Below are 7,714 nucleotides of genomic sequence, written 5' to 3'. Positions count from 1 at the left end.
CTGTGCAGAAGCCAAATAGAATCGGGGGTCCCTATGTTAGAGGAAGACAAGGAAAGTTAAGGTAGACTTACCTTTGTTAACTCTCTTTTTTTCTTTTAGGTCCACAGGGGAACATCAGGGATATATGTGGTGGGATCAGGTCCTGGGCACCAAACATTTAAGCTTTTCAGATATCCCAGGGTGCCTCTGTCCCTCTCCCTGTAACCCCTCCTCCATGCTCAGGCAGGTCCGTTTTGGTAAGTCCAAGGATCAAGAGAGAATAAAGATATGGTATACATAAGAACACACTCTCACAGACTGGAGAAAGGAACTAGTGGCCAAAGCCGCAAACCCATATAGGCCATGTGCCTCAGGGTGGGCGCCATGTGGACCCTATGGACCTCGAGGAAAGAGTTAACAAAGGTAAGTCTACCATAACTCCTTTTTCTTCTTCAGGTTCCATAGGGCTCCACAGGAGAATATCGGGGATGTCCTAAAGCAGTACTTCAAGGGTGGGGACTCTCCTGAGTGGATAGAATCCGGCGTCCAAATGTAACATCCTGGGAGGCGAATGTATCGAAGGCATAGAACCTAAAAAATATGTGGATAGAAGACCACGTAGCCGCCTTGCACAATTGTTCAGCTTGTGCGATATCCATTCTAATCCATCTGGCCAGAGTCTGTTTATTAACTGGCCAACCACGTTTGTGAAAACCATAGACGATGAAGATGTAATCCGATCTACATAGATACAGAGAGCACAAACCACATCCAGAAAATTTTCTGCAGCCAAGAGATCCAGTGAGACGTAGGCTGGAACCATAATTTCTCTTACGTCCTAGAGGATGCTGGGGTTCCATTTAGTACCATGGGGTATAGACGGGTCCACTAGGAGCCATGGGCACTTTAAGAATTTGATAGTGTGGGCTGGCTCCTCCCTCTATGCCCCTCCTACCAGACTCAGTTTAGAGAATGTGCCCGGAGGAGCCAGTCATGTCTCTGGAAGCTCCTGAAGAGTTTTCTGCATTTATTGTTTGTTTGGTATTTTCAGGCAGGGCTCGATGGCACCAGCCTGCCTGCTTCGTGGGACTTAGGGGGGAAGGGGAACGGCCCAACCTCTTGAAGGGTTAATGGTTCCGTTCCCCGCTGACAGGACACTGAGCTCCTGAGGGAACTATTCGCAAGCCCACCACGGCGAGCGTACATTCCCGCAGCACGCCGCCGCCGCCCCTAACAGAGCCAGAAGAATGAAGAGGGGCGAGTACTAAGCCAGTGTCCCGGTTAGCGGGGTGCCGGCCATTATGGCGGCATGAGGGTACGGAGACGGATGGCTTCTACATGGGGCGGAATGCGTCTCCGGCCACAGTACACAGCTGCGTCCACGTACACAGTACCCACACTGGCAAAAACAGCCTTAAAACGGGTCTGCTCCATTTTAAGCACAAAAATTACCTCCGCTAGTATAAAAAAAACAAAAAACATGAAGACCGCGTGCCATTGAAGGGACGGCGCTTCACTATGAGAGGATCGAGCGGCTCACTAGCTCCATTTTCCCTCTGCAGTGGACACAGACACTGCCAGGACAGGGACGTGCAGCTCCTCCGGTGTGACTCCAAATTACCTCAGTGGTACCAGGGGGTCATAGCAGGGGGGGGAGTGACTGTTCGTGTACTATGTCCCCTATTAGGGTACTTAGTCTGTGACCCGGCTAAACTTGGCATTAGCGATAAGGGCGCGGTGGTGGCTGGCGCCAGACAACTCAGTGTCTCCCTGAAGGGCTCTTTGTGGGTTACTTGTGCTTAACCTTTTCCTGTGTGTGTGTGTGTGTGTGCTGTCACATTTACATTATGTCAGGCAAAGAGTGTGTTTCTTGTACAGCGGAGTGTCCCTCTTCACCAGGGGGCTCACTACTGGGTACTCAAAATAGCGGGGCTGGACCGGAGTGGGTTAATTCTCTTAAAGGAATGATCTCCACTCTTTCTACAAAATTATCCCGTAATGAGAGAGAGACACAATACTTAAAACAGACTGTGAATGAGTTTATGAACACAGACTCAGTCCCCAAACCAGCATCTCAGTCCCCTCCTATTTGTCTGCAAAAGCGATCTCTGACCCATATCCTGCAGTCTGACGGGTCAGACATGGAGGCGGGTGAGGTGTTTTTGGAGGGGGGGGGGGGTGCAGCTCTGTCACAGGGAATAGAGGCTCTTATAGAGACTATCAGAGATGTTCTGCATATTCCTGATAAGGTGTCAGGAGTGTGAGGAATCTTATTTTAATGTAAAAAAGAAGTCCTCAGTGACTTTTCCTGCGTCAAAGGAACTAAATGCCCTGCTTGAAGAACCATAGGTTAATCCTGATAAGAAATTTCAGATCCCTAAAAGGTTGCTCTCCTCTTTTCCTTTTTCCTCTGGAGGATAGGAAAAAATGGGAAAATCCGACAGTGGACGCATCAGTCTCTAGGCTGTCACGTAAAATTATATTGCCTGTTCCAGGTGCAGCCTCCCTGAAAGACACGGCTGATTGTAAAATTGAGACTACACTCTGTACACAGCTGCTGGGGGGCCCAAAGACCCACTATTGTATGTGCGTGGATCACAAAAGCCATTGCTAAATGGTCAGGTAACTTAATTGAGGGGTTAGATTCCTTGTTTAGGGGACATGTTGTTTTACTCCTGCAGCATATACAGGACTCTGTTAACTTTATGGTGGAAGCCATAAAGGAAATAGGAGTGCTTAATGCACGTACCACTGCTATGGCAGTATCAGCACGAAGAGGCTTGTGGCTACGCCAGTGGACTACTGACGTGGACTCCAGGAAAGGCATGGAAGGCCTACCATTCACATGAGAGGCCTTATTTGGATACTAACTAGACAAATGGATATCCACAGCTACTGCGGGTAAGTCTACGTATCTTCCTTCCACAGGACTTATTCAGCTTCTAAGTTGCAGTCCTTTCGGACGGCAATGTTCAAGGGCAAATCCAGAGGTGCAAGAGGTAAACCATGCAAACCAGCAACTGCCAGTGCTCAGAAACAGAGCTCAGGCTTGGCTTCCTCAAAGACTTCAGCATGACTATGGACCGCGACGTCTGGAGGGCTGTCTGGTGGGAGCCTGACTACAATTCTTCAGTCAGATCTGGTCAAGTTCATGCCAGGATCCCTGGGTTATAGATCTTATTTCCCAGGGCTACAGATTGGAGTTCCAAGAGCTCCCACCTCACAGATTCTTCAAATCAGACTTACCAGTTTTACAAAAGGCAAGTATAACTTTACAGCATGCCATCCAAAAGCTTGTACAGACTCAAGTCATTATTCCAGTTCCACCTCATCTGCAAAACCAGGGGTATTATTCCAATTTGTTTGTAGTACCGAAACCAGAATCTTCGGTAAGACCAATTTTGAACCTCAAGTTGTTGAACCCGTACTTACGAGAGTTCAAATTCAAGATGGAGTCTCTGAGAGCGATCTCAGGTCTGGAGGAAGGGGAATTCCTAATTACTCTGGATATCAAGGATGTGTACCTTCACATAACGATCTGGCCGCCTCATCAGGCTTATCTACAGTTTGCACTGCAGGACTGTCACTACCAGTTCCAGACCCTGCCATTTGGTCTCTCCATGGCACCGAGGGTGTTCACCAAGGTGATGGCGGAGATGATGTTTCTACTCCGCAAACAGGGAGTGAACATAATTGCGTACCTGGACGATCTCCTGATAAAACCACCGTCCAGGGAAAGGTTGCTGGACAGCATTGGTCTCTCAACCAAACTCCTCCAGGATCACGGGTGGATTCTGAACCTTCCGAAATCTCACCTAGAGCCAACACGGAGACTCCCATTCTTGGGAATGATACTGGACACGGAGTCACAGAAAGTGTTCCTTCCGCTGGAAAAGACATTGGTAATCCAGTCGATGGTTCGGGATGTCCTGAAGCCAACTCGGGTATCTGTGCATCTTTGCATTCGCCTTCTGGGGAAAATGGTGGCCTCTTACGAGGCACTTCAACACGGAAGGTTTCACGCAAGACCCTTCCGGCTTGATCTGTTGGACAAATGGTCCGGATCGCATCTTCACATGCACCAGAGGATCCATCTGTCGCCAAAAGACAGTATTTCTCTTCTGTGGTTGCTACAAACTTCTCACCTCGTCGAGGTTCGGAATTCAGAACTGTATTCTGTTAACCACAGACGCAAGTCTCAGGGGTTGGGGAGCAGTCACTCAGGGGGTGCAGTTTCAAGGAAGATCGTCAAGTCAGGAAGTCATCCTTCCAATCAACATTCTGGAACTCAGGGCCACATACAACGCCCCTTTGCAGGCCTCACATCGGCCCATTCAGGTCCAGTCGGACAATGTGACTGCAGTAACGTACATAAACAGACAGGGCGGAACGAAAAGCAGAGCGGCTATGTCAGAGGTGTCAAGAATTCTCCTCTGGGCAGAAAACCGCTGTGCCGTTGTCAGCAGTCTTCATTCCGGGAGTAGACAACTGGGAAGCAGACTTCCTCGGCAGACACGACTTGCACCTGGGGGAGTGGGGCCTTCACCCGGAAGTGTCCAGGTGCTTGACACGTCGATGGGGATATCCACAGATCGACATGATGGCCTCTCGTCTCAACAAGAAGCTCAGACTGTATCGTTCCAGGTTGTGAGACGCACATGGGTATATCAGATGGTGTACATGTTTCCTCCACTTCCTCTGATCCCAAGAATTCTTAAGCGTATAAAAAGGGAAAAAGTTCAAGCAATACTCATTGCTCCGGACTGGGCAAGAAGGGCCTGGTAAACGGACCTTCTGGAGATACTCCTCGAAGATCTGTGGCCTCTGTGTGTTCGCGAGGATCTTCTGCAACAGGGCTCGTTAATCTATCAGGACTTACCATGGCTACGTTTGATGGCATGGAAGTTGAACGGCTGATTCTAGCCAGGAGAGGGATCCTTAACAAGGTTATCCCGACTATGATCCAAGCCAGGAAGGGGGCAACGTCTAAGCATTACCATTGTATTTGGAGGAAATACGTCTCTTGATGTGAGAGCAGAAATTATTCTGCGGTGGAATTTCATCTGGGACGTTTCTTGCTTTTTCTGCAGTCAGGTGTGGATGTGGGCCTACATCTGGGCTCCATAAAAGTCCAGATTTCGGCCTTGTCCATTTTCTTTCAGAAACAATTGGCTTCTCTCCCTAAGGTCCAGACATTCTTGAAAGGTTTTGTGCACATCCAACCTCCCTTTGTGCCTCCAACGGCACCTTGGGATCTCAATTTGGTGCTGCAGTTCCTCCAATCGGACTGGTCTGAACCGTTACCGGAGGTGGACGTAAAATATCTTAAGTGGAAGACCGTCACACTGTTGGCCTTAGCTTCAGCAAGATGTGTGTCGGTGCTGGGGGCTTTGTCTCACAAAAGTCCCTATTTAATTTTCCATGAGAACAGAGCTGAACTCTGAACTTGTCAGCAATTTCTTCCTAAAGTGGTGTCTGCGTTTCACATCAAACAACCTATTGTGGTTTCGGTTGTTACCGACACCTCTGCTACTTCAAAGTCTTTGGATGTTGTGATGTCTTTGAAGGTGTATGTAAAGCAAACAGCTCGTCACAGAAAATCGGACTCGCCGTTTGTTCTTTATGATCCCAATAAAATTGGGTGTCCTGCTTCAAAGCAGACAATTGCACGCTGGTTCAGGCTTACTATCCAGCATGCTTATTCTACGGCAGGTTTGCCATGTCCAAAATCTGTACAGGCCCACTCTACTAGGTCAGTGGCTTCTTCCTTGGCGGCTGCCCAGGGTGTCTCGGCTTTACACCTCTGCCGAGCAGTTACTTGGTCAGGTTCGAACACGTTTGCTAAGTTCTACAAGTTAGATACTTTGACCAAACTGAAGGTCCTCAGAGGCCAATCAGTTCTGCAATATCCTCAGCACTCTCCCAGCCGGTTTGGGAGCTTTGGTACATCCCCATGGTACTAAATGGAACCCCAGTATCCTCTAGGACGTAAGAGAAAATAGGATTTTAATTACCTACTGGTAAATCCTTTTCTCATAGTCCGTAGAGGATACTGGGCGCCCACCCGGTGCTTTGTTTTTCCTGCACTGCTACTTAGTTAAGTAATGTTGGTTCAGCCGTTGCTGTTCCTGTTTCAAGTTTGGTTAGCTTGGCTTTCCTCTTGTGTGTGCTGGTTCAGAATCTCACAACTATCCTTATCTCAACGTATGTCTGTCTCCTCGGGCACAGTTTCCTAGACTGAGTCTGGTAGGAGGGGCATAGAGGGAGGAGGCAACCCACACTATCAAATTCTTAAAGTGCCCATGGTTCCTAGTGGACCCGTCTATACCCCATGGTACTAAATGGAACCCCAGTATCCTCTACGGACTACGAGAAAAGGATTTACCGGTAGGTAATTAAAATCCTATTTTACTCATTTAAGTGGAAACTGGAGATCACCTAAGGTAGGTAACCCTGTTGAGTACGAAGTACAGCCCTGTCTGGATGAAATAATCAGGAAAGGAGGGTGACCGAAACGAGCGACCATATTGACATCCGCCTGGCAGATGCAATGGCCTGATGGAATAAAGTCTTCACAGTTAACAATTTCAGATCAACCGATTCCAGAGGTTCAAAAGGAGAATGCTGAAGAGCATCCAGAACCAAGGGTAGATCCCACAGAGCCACAGGAGGGATGTAGGGAGGCTGGACCCAGATAACGCCCTGGAAGAAGGTGCGAACATCCAGAAGTGGTGCAAGCCTGCATTGTAACCATACTGTTAAAGCAGATTAATGCACTTTGAGAGAAGCCAGACAAAGTCCAAGGCTCAATCCCTGTTGTAGGAAGGCAAGTAGTCTGGATATCTGGAAGACAACAGGGTCATAGCTCTTGGAAGCACACCACTGGACGTAAGTATGCCATACCCTATAGTAGATACAGGCTGAGGCCAACTTTTGCGCCTTAAGCATGATTTGAACACAAAGTGAGAAAAACCTTTGCCCTTAATATAGAAGATTCAAGAGCCACATTATCAAAGACAGTCGTGTTAGGTTTGGATGTAGACGCGGTCCTTAGGCTCTTTTGTCCCGTTATAGTGGAAGAGGAAGGGGAGCTTCCACTGAGAGACACTAGATCTGAGAACCACCCTCTTAGCCACTACGATGAGGTTGCCTCCATCCTATTTAAATTTACATAGAATCCTTGGTAGAAGGGATCCAGGAGGAAACACGTACATGAGACGGAAGGTCCATTTAACTAAGAGGGCATCCAGGGACGCTGCTTGCCGATCCAGAGACCGGGATCCATATACCGGAACCTTGTTGTTGTGTCGCAAGGCCATGAAGTCGATATCTGGGAGACCCCACGTACCCACTAGAAAGACTTCTGGATGGAGGGACAATTCTCCCACGTGAACATCCTGGCAACTAAGGAAGTCTGCTTCTCAGTTGAGGGTTCCTAGAATGAAGACAGCTGAGTTGTCTAGAAGAAGAGGATTGTCCCATCTGAGAATTTGGGCCACTTCCTGCATTGCCATCTGACTGCGAGTGTCGCCATGGTAATTGAGATAAACCACTGCCATGGCATTGTTGGACTGAACATGAACAGGCCTGCCATTAAGAATGGTTTTAATCAGAATTAAGGTTTTATATCCAGCTCGTAGTTCCAGTACATTGATTGGAAGACAAGACCCTGAAACGAGTGCTGTTCAGTTACTGCTGTATTGTTGATGCGAAGGAGCAGTAGGGATATGTAGAT

The sequence above is a fragment of the Pseudophryne corroboree genome, chromosome 8, assembly GCF_028390025.1.
Source record: "Pseudophryne corroboree isolate aPseCor3 chromosome 8, aPseCor3.hap2, whole genome shotgun sequence".
Classification (NCBI taxonomy): domain Eukaryota; kingdom Metazoa; phylum Chordata; class Amphibia; order Anura; family Myobatrachidae; genus Pseudophryne; species Pseudophryne corroboree.
The sequence above is the reverse complement of the archived record's forward strand: the minus strand, read 5'-3'. Positions refer to the sequence as shown.